The 12,334-nt window shown below is 38.5% G+C and overlaps 1 protein-coding gene across 1 annotated transcript in view; it reads left to right on the forward strand.

The window, feature by feature from the left end:
- Positions 1-7,794: 7,794 nt before the first annotated feature.
- The window catches only part of LOC115215066 (putative ankyrin repeat protein RF_0381), a 70,558-nt gene continuing 66,018 nt past the window's right edge, over positions 7,795-12,334 (forward strand). Inside the window, exon 1 of the mRNA XM_036505445.1 lies at positions 7,795-7,913. The gene's annotated coding sequence lies outside the window, so the exon portion shown is untranslated. The remainder of the gene's footprint in view (positions 7,914-12,334) is intronic.

Consider the following 12,334-nt stretch of genomic DNA (forward strand, 5'->3'; position numbering starts at 1 on the left):
AGGACAGGAAAACAAATAAAGAGGGCCTATAAGCCTAGACGAGGAAAAAAGTTTTTTCACGAACGCAGGAAGAATCATGTTTACTTGAATAAGGCCGCCGGCGAAAGGAAGTTCGTAGACACGGCTGTGAGAGAGATGAGGAGGAGTGAGAGGGAGAGAGAGAGAGGTCTACGTGTGTCAAATATATGATCTTCGGGTTTACGTGAAATATTTTATATAATATATATAAATAAATAAATGGAGTTAAACGCAGGTGATATTCAAATTCTTTTACCTCCGACACATGATTCGAAGTTATCACTTTTATTTTATTCCCAAGGAATAAAATAAAAGGAATAATATATATATATATTATATATATATATATATATATATATATATATATATATATATATATATATGCCCTCTGTTGAACTAGACGGACATGTTCTTATCTCTCTCTCCCAAGTCAGTAGCAAGCCACACAGCTTCAAAACCTGACTGACCTTACATATATATATATTTGTAACCACGTGTTTGCCTACAAATCCGTAAGTACGTTTTTTATTTAACTACAAATTGTTATATACACTTGATTTTCTTTTAATATCTTCAAACAACCAAATAATCAAAAACTCACACCCTTAAGAGAGAACATTTATATATATATACACTTCTTTAACTCACAAGAAAGAATATATATATATCAAAAATCAAAAGAAAAACAAACATGACGACTAACTTGCAGGCCTGCAACAGACGAAATTGGTCTGATAATGAAATTTATGTCTTAATTAACACTTGGTTCTCTCTTTCCCAAACAGAAAATTTAAATGCTTTGTGTTTGAATAAGATTGCCGAAAAAACATCGCAAATAATCAACACACGATCCGTCAAACAGATTCGTAGCAAACTGAAGCATATCGAAGCCTCTTTCAAACTAACTAAAAGCCATTTTGAAAAACTTCTTCATATTTTCACTGTTCAAGAACAGCAACAACAAGAACAGCAGCAGCTAGAAAATCAACAACAGCCACAACAACAACAACAACAACAACAGAATGAGCCACTCCTAGTTCCCAGCATAATAGCTGACCCTAACATCGGTCAAGCACAACAACAACAACAGCCACAGAAACAACGACAGCCACAGCAACAACAACAACAACAGCCACTCCTAAACTCTAGCATATTAGATGATTCACTGAATGCCAGTATCTATTCACCGCTCTCACAGCAACCACCACAATTATCATCATCATCATCACCACCGCTGCCACCATCGTCTTCTATCACCAAAAATACTACTAATAAAAAACCAAATAAGAAACCACTGCTCTCTTCCCCCACATCGCCACCTCAATACTACTGCAGTAACAAAAACCTAAAAAAACATATGAAGCAGAATGCGCCCCCCCACGGCACAAACAAGAAACCCCAAAATATGCCGTTATTCGCTACGTCAGAGGCTCTGCACAAGTAGTGACTGCATCTTCACACATCTACCTGGCACTAGACGCACTACCGGCCAAGGCCAAAGCACGCATCCCACAATAACATCAACACCACCAAATAGTAAATCGAAAGTCAAAATACACACAACTCGGAGTCCCAAAATCTGCCGGTATTCCCAACGTGAGAGAATATGTCTGCTGAGTGACTGTCCCTTCACTCATCTTCCAGGGACCCGACGCACAAACAGAAACGGGGCTTCAAGCCAACACACAAATCAGAGTAAAAATAAAAATAAAAACACACCATGCTGCAGTAATGCTGGTCCAGTCTTTTCACGAAGACACAAAAACAACAACAACAAAAGTGGAAACTACAACCCTATCCAACAGTGCAACCACACCTCCAGCCAAAAACTGCTCCCTAAGCAGGAAAATTCTTTTTTAGCCATTTTGAACATGGCAAAAGAGAAGAGATACACAAAAACATTCTAGCCATCACTCAACATCATCCTATGCTATTACCCCAGTGCACCAATTCCCCACATTGCTGTCACTAACACACAAAAAAAATCCAAGCCCCTTGCAACAGTCAAAACCAGCCACTACACTAACCTCCACATTTCTACTCAATGCACAAGGTGTCAGCCCTTCCATCAATGCACAAAAATTGAAGGTCCAATTCATTGAAGACTGGGTTGGTAACCATCCACACCACATCCCTTTCTTCATTCTCACTGAGACCCACCTTGACAACTCCCACTTGGAAGCCGAAGTGAGAGTGAAGAATTTCCCAACCATCCGCGTGGATCGTATCGGCAGAAGTAAGGGTGGAACTGCCATTTTCCTGCATGATTCGTTTACGGCAGATGGAAATAGCATATTCTCCAACCGCTACTGTGAATCAGTCACCGTGCACAACAAAGCCAATGATCTGACAGTGGTTGGGCTCTATAGGCCACCCCAAACACCCATACTGCGCTTTAAAGAATGCCTCAACAGCATTAAGTGCTTTATTCAACAGTGCCATTCTAGCAACCTACTCATGATGGGAGACTTCAATCTACCCTGTGTTGACTGGACTACAAACTGTTTGAAACCAAGCACTCCCGCCTCAACCGCTGACAAAGAAGCAGTCGAGTCACTTTTCGACTTTATGAATGAGTTTTTCTTGTCCCAACTTGTCCTTGCACCAACAAGACATCAGAAGAACATTTTGGACCTAGTGTTTAGTAACCACACTAACACTATACATAACATTACAGTAGAAAAAACCCTTCTTTCAGACCATGACATGGTTCTCTGTAACATGAAATTCCACCAGCCGAAAGCTAATCCTAGTGACCTCCCTCCAGCCCACCCATTTGATAACATGGATCTCCATAATGCCAACTGGGATGCAATCAGGAACGAGCTATCACATGTTGACTGGTCCTTTACACATATACACATCTCTACCAACAATAAAACATCTTGGCAGATCTTTGTAGACACCGTCACAAACATATGTGCAAAACACTCCCCACCAAGACCTGTGAACAAAAAGTGCAGAATCCCCCAAAACAGAAAAACTATTACCAGAAAAATAAAAAGAACAAACAAAGAAATTAACAAACCAAAATACTGCCAACAACAACACACACATTCGACGGCTATCGCACTGCTTGAATCCAAAAAATATAACCTCCAACAATGCATGAAGACCCTCATCAATAACCAAAGATCAGTTTAGGAGAAGTGGGCCATTGAAAAAATCAAACTCAACCCCAAAGTGTTCTTTTCATTTGCGAGGAAACACAGGGTCACTGTCTCCACTGTTGGCCCTCTAATTGATGAAAATGGCACTCTCCAAGATAATGCCAAATCCATGGCCGAGATACTGCAGAAACAATACTGCTCTGTTTTCAGCAATCCTGATATGGCCGATCTGGGCTGTATCAGTGATGTCAACCCCCAACACAGTATATCGGACATAACGTTTAGTGCCCCTGATGTCTTAGCGGTGATAAACGAAATAAAACACAATTCAGCAGTAGGCCCCGATAGGTTCCCTGTTTGTGTCCTGAAGGTGTGTCGACACCAACTTGCATCTCCCCTTGCTAATCTGTGGAGAAACTCACTGGATGCTGGCTATATTCCTAAAAACGTTCTGTCCTAGTCTGTTGTCCCAGTTTTCAAAAAAGGAAACAAGTCCCTTGCAGTGAACTACCGTCCGATCTCACTCACCTCTCATATCATCAAGGTGTTTGAGAGGGTGGTGAGATCTCGAATAACCCAATTTCTGGAAAGCAACAGACGATTGGTCTCTAACCAACATGGGTTCCGTAATGGAAGGGACTGCCTAACGCAGCTCCTGCATCACTTTGATGACATTTTGAGAGCTTTGGGAGAGGGCTCCAACACCACTGTCATCTACCTTGATTTCAGCAAGGCCTTCGACAGGGTTGATCACAAGATCCTATTGAAAAAAACTATCCAACATTGGTGTCTCTGGAAAGTTACTGAAATGGATCAAGTGTTTCCTGACAGACAGATCTCAACATGCTGTAGTTGAAGGAGTAAAATCAAGCCCAGCCAAAGTCGGTAGTGGCGTTCCGCAAGGCACTGTGCTGGGCCCACTTCTTTTCATCATCTACATTAATGACATTAATGACATCATCAAGCACAGCAACATAAAAATCTTTGCAGATGATTCCAAGCTACAGAAGGTCATAAATGAGGCGAGTGACCGGACATGCCTTCAGTCAGATCTACTGGCTGTTATCCAATGGGCAGAAAAGAACAATATGCTGCTGAACGAGGATAAATTCGAGTTAATCCACTTTGGAAAAGAGGATGCCCTGAAACTCCCATACTCCCTTCCTTCAGGTGAAACTCTCGTGGCATCCAACAGCATCAGAGACTTGGGAGTAATTGTGGACAACAACATAAGCTGGGCCACTCATATAAACACCAAAGTTGACATGGTCCGCAGAATGTGTTCCTGGATTCTCAGAACTTTCCAGTCGAGAGATATCCACACCATTATCCTTCTCTTCTCCACTTTTGCCCGACCCCACCTTGAATACTGTTGTCCACTGTGGTCTCCCCACACAAAACAAAGTATCATAAAAGTTGAAGCACCTCAAAGGTCAATCACAAAAAAGATAGATGGCATGACAGGCCTCGACTATTGGGGTCGACTAGAAAAGCTAAAACTTTATTCTCTCCGACGTCGCCGTGAGCGCTACATCATCTGCATGATGTGGAAAATATTCCATCAGCATTGCCCAAATGATGTTGGCATCACCTTTAAGGTACATCCAAGGCTTGGGCCCCGTGCCATACGCCCACAACAAAAATCGCACTCTCATCTCATAACAACAATACGGCACAATTATTTCACCTCAATTGGCCCCGCTCTCTTTAACATTACACCAAAACACATTAAAACAGAAACAGACCCTATAAGATTCAATAAGTCTTTGGTCAGATTCCTTCAAGAAATTCCGGATATGTCTCTGTAAACAATAACTCTCTACTTGAGTGGGCCATAGTGCCCAAATTCTAACTTGAAAGACTTCACCAGGTGGTGCTATTAAGTTAGACATTGCCTGGGCCAATAATGGCCGAAACCTATCAAAGTATCAAAGTATATATATATATATATATATATATATATATATATATATATATATATATATATATATATATATATATCAATAAATGGTGGGGTTGTGTTGACCGCACGTGGAGAATGATAAGCAAGGAAACATTGTAAAAAGGCAGAATGCTAAATTGAAAGAAAATTTTAATGAAATTGGGTGTATGGAGAAGATTTTGAAAAATTGATAAAATATATATATATTAATTCAAACCGGTGTTCATCATAATGTGACTTTCCAAGAAATGTAAAGAAAAATTTTTTTTTTAATGTGAGGAGGGGGAAAAAAGAAAATTACATTGTTTTTTGCAAAAAAAATAATAATAAATATATACAAAAATTAAAAAATAGGTACTCCGATACATTGTAAAGTCTTTGTGTATCTTGAGTTTAATGATTGTTCACGAAAAAATTACCTTGAAGTATTGAAATCCAATGGGATTAAATCCATGTGTAGTTTAATTTAATTAAGGGTGTCTCTTAAGTGGATTGCAAATACATATATATATATATTATATGCATATGTATGTATGTAATATATGTATATATGTATGTATGTATATATATACGGCCGCTACCTTAAACAGTCACTCGCACTGACGGAAATATGCCTTTGTAAAAAAGGAAAAAAATTCTTTCGTCCAAATCTGACCCTGATGGACTGACCACATACGATACAGCTAAGGGTCAGACCCGATTCTGATTGGTCAACACGCTGATGACGTCTAATTCTGCTAGAATGGACAGGATACAAACAGGGGCCAGAGATTAGTCAGAATATTGATGACGTACCTTTCTGCTTGACTAGTCACCTAACAAAATACAGACAGGGGGCAGATCTAATGCAGCTATAAGTCGTGATTGGGCAGAATCTTGATGACGTCCCGTTCTGCTTGACTAAGCCACCTAACGAAACGACTGGTCAAAACAGGATACAGACAAGAGGCAGTTATAATACAGCGATAGGTCACGATTGGTCAGAATGCTGATGACGTCCCGTTCTGCTTGACTAAGCCACCTAACGAAACGATTGGTCAAAACGTTGATGACGTCACGCTACGCTGGACTGACCACCTAACAGGCATTATAAAACCCGAACATTTCACAAGACTCACTAGAATCACCCAGCGAACGCCCACCATGGTTCACCACAATTGCTCAAGGTAAAAATGAATTCCTCGCTCTTTCGGGAACAACAATATTCTGTATTGACTGCTCTCCACCAGTTGATCTGTTATTTTGTATTGAATAACGTATCGCCACCGTGGGCCACTGCATCGAACACTTTGACATATAGCATGAATGAACTCACTTCAAACTATATTTGAACTTTAAGATGTCTGACTCTGTTGTATATTGTAAATGAATTTCTTGTGTTTGACAGCATGAGCTGTTTTTTTTATATATAACTTTTTTTGATAAGGTTCATTTCAGGAACTGAAACATGTTAATGTATATATAAACATTAAAAATTGTATAATATAGCAGCATTTTCGAACTTCATTTTTTACAATATATATATATATATATATATATATATATATATATATATATAATATACGAGAAAGAAGCAACAAGAATGGATTGGTTTTTAGTACAATTGTTTCATACAAAGACGGCTTTATTACAAGTTGCAAAAATTGCAGCAGATAAAAGTGTCCCGTACTCATCAGCTAAAATACATTTGAGTTCTCTAGACATCTTAGTGGGTGAGGTTATACTCATGAAATATTGGAGATAGTTCCATTAGAGGCAGATATACGTTGTAAACAGTTTTCCAAAGTTCCTTAATGATGATGCACAGTCTTATCACAGATTTTTAAAAACTTATAGTTTCGAAGAGAAGATGAACAATCCATAAGTTTTAAAAATCTGTGATTAAGACTGTTGCATCATCATTAAGGAACTTTGGAAAACTGTTTACAACGTATATCTGCCTCTAATGGAACTATCTCCAATATTTCATGAGTATAACTCACCCACTAAGATGTCTAGAGAACTCAAATGTATTTTAGCTGATGAGTACGGGACACTTTTATCTGCTGCAATTTTTGCAACTTGTAATAAAGCCTGTCTTTGTATGAAACAATTGTACTAAAAACCAATCCATTTTGTTGCTTCTTTCTCGTTTATAATCACCCCACATTCTGTATGGATAACACCATATAGTTTTCTGGTGCATCTAAGTTAAGTACCACATTCAAGTAAATTCATTGGAAGTTACTTGAATCTTAATTGCTTTGATTATATATATATAATATATTTATGTCTGTATATATATATATCTATATTATATATAATATATATATATATATATATATACTATATATATATATATATATATATATATTGTCAATAATAAAAGGTTAAATATATATACATATATATATATATATATATATATATAATATCTATATATATATATATATATATATATATATATATATATATATATATAATATGCAAAATTTTCCAAAAACAATTCTGGAAAGATTATTTCATGCTCAGTGAATTTGAATGAAACTTTTGTTGGGTAAATATTGCAAACATCATTCAACTTAAACGAATAAACAATTGTCAAATATTCGGAAATTCCTGTCAGTGAAAGAGTGGCACGATGTGTCAAGAGAAGAATAAAAGGTGTTTCAATAGATAAAGAAAGAAAAATATACAGAGTAACGCTATTGGTTGCAACAGCTTAACTCTTACGAAACACACGTTTGTAACTGAATACAATTTATTCATTGTCGTAACACAAGGGCATACAGGAACGACGTGCCAACCACAACAGACTGGAACGGATTATAAAACTCCTTCAAGGGAAAATATACTGCCTTGCGGTAACGTAAAGATTTTCTTGTCTTATCTCGTTTCTTAAGATACAGTTTATGTAGGCATGTATGTATGTATGTGTATGTATGTATGTATGTATGTATGTCTGCTTTAATACGGGAGTGTGTATATATATTATAACTATTTTTACAATAGAACATAGAGATTGGATATCCTAGCATAAACACAGATAAATGAACGAATACATAAAACGTATATCAATATACATGTGCTTATATATATATACCCTTTACTCTTTTAATTGTTTCTGTCATTTGACTGCTGCCATGCTGGAGCACCGCCTTTTAGTCGAGCAAATCAACCCGGGGACTTATTCTTTGTAAGCCCAGTACTTATTCTATCGGTCTCTTTTGCCGAACCGCTAAGTGACGGGGACGTAAACACACCAGCATCGGTTGTCAAGCAATGCTAGGGGGGAAAACACACACACAAACACACACACATACATATATACATATATATATATACATATATACGACAAGCTTCTTTCAGTTTCCGTCTACCAAATCCACTCACAAGGCTTTGGTCTGCTCGAGGCTATAGTAGAAGACAATCGCCAAGATGCCACGCAGTGGGACTGAACCCGTAACCATGTGGTTAATTAGCAAGCTACTTACCGCACAGCCACCCTGCGCCATATATATAATATATATATATATAATATATATATATATATATATATATATATATATATATATATATTATATATATATATATATATATATATATAAATAATATATCTTGTGAAAGCTTGGAAAAGATCCTATGCTATTTGTAGTCGGCTCCCCCTTATTCCTTGCTTCCCGAGTAATCATGTGGGATGGTCATGTATGCGGAACTCTACCATATTTACATATAATTTAATGTAACTGCATATATGTATGTGTGTGTGTGTGTGTTTATAGATGTGTGGAAAAAATATACACAAGTTGAAAGTTTGTAGCTTCTCGTTTTTAAAGGTAGAATCTTCGGGTTACGTGAAATATTTTGTATAATATATATAAATAAATAAATGGAGTTAAAACAAAGGTGTTATTCAAATTCTTTTACCTCCGACACATGATTCGAAGTTATCACTTTTATTTTATTCCAAGGCATAAAGGAGATATATATAGATATAAGATATATGGATAATATATATATATATATATATAATATTATATATATGTTTGTATCTGGTGTAGAGTCATTTTTTTTGCGCCTTATTATGTAACACACTCACCAATAACATTTCCACTTTTTTTCTTATTTTTATTGTCATAAACCTTTCGTTGCGTCTTGCAACTTATAGCTTTTTCTTCTACTGTTGTCAGGGAGTTTCTTCTTATAATAGAAGAAATAGCTAAGGTTCTTTGGCTGCTTTTTTCTAAAGTTCAGTATGTGGTTAGTTAGTTAGTTAGTTAGTTAATTTGGCTCAAAAGCAAATAGCAAGGCCATGTAGGGGGACATGGAGTTAAGTACAGGGTGGTGTTCATGTAAAGAGTTCAGGCCACTTGAGGTCCAGGGAGGCTTTGAACAAAGCGGTCGTCGGTATCTTCACCATCTCGTCTGGCAGCTTGTTCCACGGATCCGCAACCCGGACGGAGAAAGCTCCTCTCCTTCGATTAAGATGAAATCGTCGCAGGTAGAGCTTTTCGGAATGGCCCCGCAGTCGACGCTCTGGAACAGGAGTGAAGAACAGCTCTTTCGAGAGGTTACACTTTCCGCTTATGATGTTGTGGGCGAGAATGAGATCACCACGGCGGCGGCGTTTTTCAAGAGAATAAAGGTCGAGCGTCCTCAGCCTTTCTTCGTAGGACAAATTTTTGAGACCATAGCTTCTGGACTCTTTCGAGATGCTGTATGTCTTTGAGGAGATAAGGAGAAGAGGCTTGAATCCCATACTCCAATATGGGTCTCACCAGCGTGACATAGAGTGGTAGGAATATGGCTGCCGTGAGCATTCCGAATGACCGTCGAATCAAGAACAGAATTCCGCGTGCTTTGTTGGCAGCATGGACGCACTGGGCCGAAGGCGAAAAGGAGGAATCCACCAAGATACCCAGGTCCTTTACCTGATCGGTCCTCTCCAGCAGCAGACGACCCGGCTCGAAATCAAGTTGAGTTGCAGGAGTAGAGCCGACAGGCAGATGACAGCACTTTGACACGTTCAGACACAGGTCCCAATCGTTAGACCACTTCCAAATTTGGTGGAGGCATCGACGAAGATCCTCTATATTACCGCGAGGAGCGACCAGTTTGATATCGTCGGCAAATAGAAGGGTGTGTTGCGTGAGGTCGTCGGGCAAGTCATTTATGAAGACTAACAACAACAAGGGCCCAAGCACTGAACCTTGAGGCACGCCACTGCTCGCACTGGAGACGTCGGACCGCGAACCATTAACTTGGACTTGGAAGGAGCGATCTGAGAGGAAGGCACCAACCTATCGTACAATATCCGGATGGAAACTATATGCTTGAAGCTTGACAAGTAATAGGCGGTGGTTTACCGAGTCAAAAGCTTTGGCAAAGTTCAATAAAACGATGTCAACAGCATCACTATCATCGAGGATGCGCGTCACCAATTCTTCCATTACTAGTAAGTTGGTCAAGCATGATCTCTTCGGCACGAAGCCGTGTTGGGAATCAGAGATAGAGGCTGTGTTTAGGAGGTGGAGCATCATACTTTTCTTAAGGATGGTTTCGAACATCTTGCTGATATTGATGTAAGGGAAACCGGTCGGTAGTTAAGCGGGTCTTCGCGGCTCCCTTTCTTGAAAATTGGGCAGATTATCGCTGTTCTCCAGTCTGCAGGTATAACACCCGTCGCCAATGACATATTGAATAGTCGTGTTAAGGGCTCGCAGATGACCGGAGCCAACGCTTTGATAACCCGTGGGTGTATGCCGTCAGGGCCGTGACACTTGTTGACATCGAGGCCTTGAATAACACGTTTGACTTCGTCCCGTGTGATGACCGCGTGATGACCGCGTGGTGACCGCGTGATGACCGCGTGGTGAAGCAAATTTTTGTTGAACCCTAATTATAATTATAATTATAATCATAATTATATAAAATTATATATATACACGCATGTATATATATATATATATACATATATATGCATGAGTATCAATGCGTTTCGCACGTGTACTGATGTGTAATATATTGTTGTAGTTCGAGATGGTCGTGTTGCACGATAGGCGTTGGCCATAAAACCACCAACTTAAATTTAACAACAAAAGGTGTTGGTTTATTAGTCACGAACTGCACAACGATCTTAATGCTTTCATATAATTGACACACGTAGACCTCTCTCTTCTCTCTCTCTCTCTCTCTATATATATATATATATATATATATATATATATATATATATATATATATATATATATATTATGCAGAAAGTTTTCCAACAATTCTGGAAAGATTATTTCATGCTCAGTGAATTTGAATGAAACTTTTGATGGGTAAATATTGCAAACATCATTCAACTTAAACGAATAAACAATTGTCAAATATTCGGAAATTCCTGTCAGTGAAGGAGTGGCACGATGTGTCAAGAGAAGAATAAAAGGTGTTTCAATAGATAAAGAAAGAAAAATATACAGAGTAACGCTGTTGGTTGCAACAGCTTAACTCTTACGAAACACACGTTTGTAACTGAATACAATTTATTCATTGTCGTAACACAAGGGCGGACAGGAACGACGTGCCAACCACAGCAGACTGGAACGGATTATAAAACTCCTTCAAGGGAAAATATACTGCCTTGCGTAACGTAAAGATTTTCTTGTCTTATCTCGTTTCTTAAGATACAGTTTATGTAGGCATGTATGTATGTATGTATGTATGTATGTGTGTGTGTATGCATTCATACGGGAGTGTGTATATATATTATAACTATTTTTACAATAGAACATAGAGATTGGATATCCTAGCATAAACACAGATAAATGAACGAATACATAAAACGTATATCAATATACATGTGCTTATGTATATAGGCGCAGAGTGGCTGTGTGGTAAGTAGCTTGCTAAACAACCACATGGTTCCGGGTTCAGTCCCACTGCGTGGCACCTTGGGCAAGTGTCTTCTACTATAGCCTCGGGCCGACCAAAGCCTTGTGAGTGGATTTGGTAGACGGAAACTGAAAGAAGCCTGTCGTATATATGTATATATATATATGTATGTGTGTGTATGTCTGTTTGTCTGTGTTTGTACCCCTAGCATTGCTTGACAACTGATGCTGGTGTGTTTGCGTCCCCGTCACTTAGCGATTCGGCAAATCAGACCGATAGGATAAGCACTGGGCTTACAAAGAATAAATCCCGGGGTCAAGTTGATCGATTAAAGGCGGTGTCCAGCATGGCCGCAGTCAAATGACTGAAACAATTAAAAGAGTCAAAGAATATAGATGTGTGGAAA

The sequence above is a fragment of the Octopus sinensis genome, linkage group LG8, assembly GCF_006345805.1.
Source record: "Octopus sinensis linkage group LG8, ASM634580v1, whole genome shotgun sequence".
NCBI lineage: Eukaryota > Metazoa > Mollusca > Cephalopoda > Octopoda > Octopodidae > Octopus > Octopus sinensis.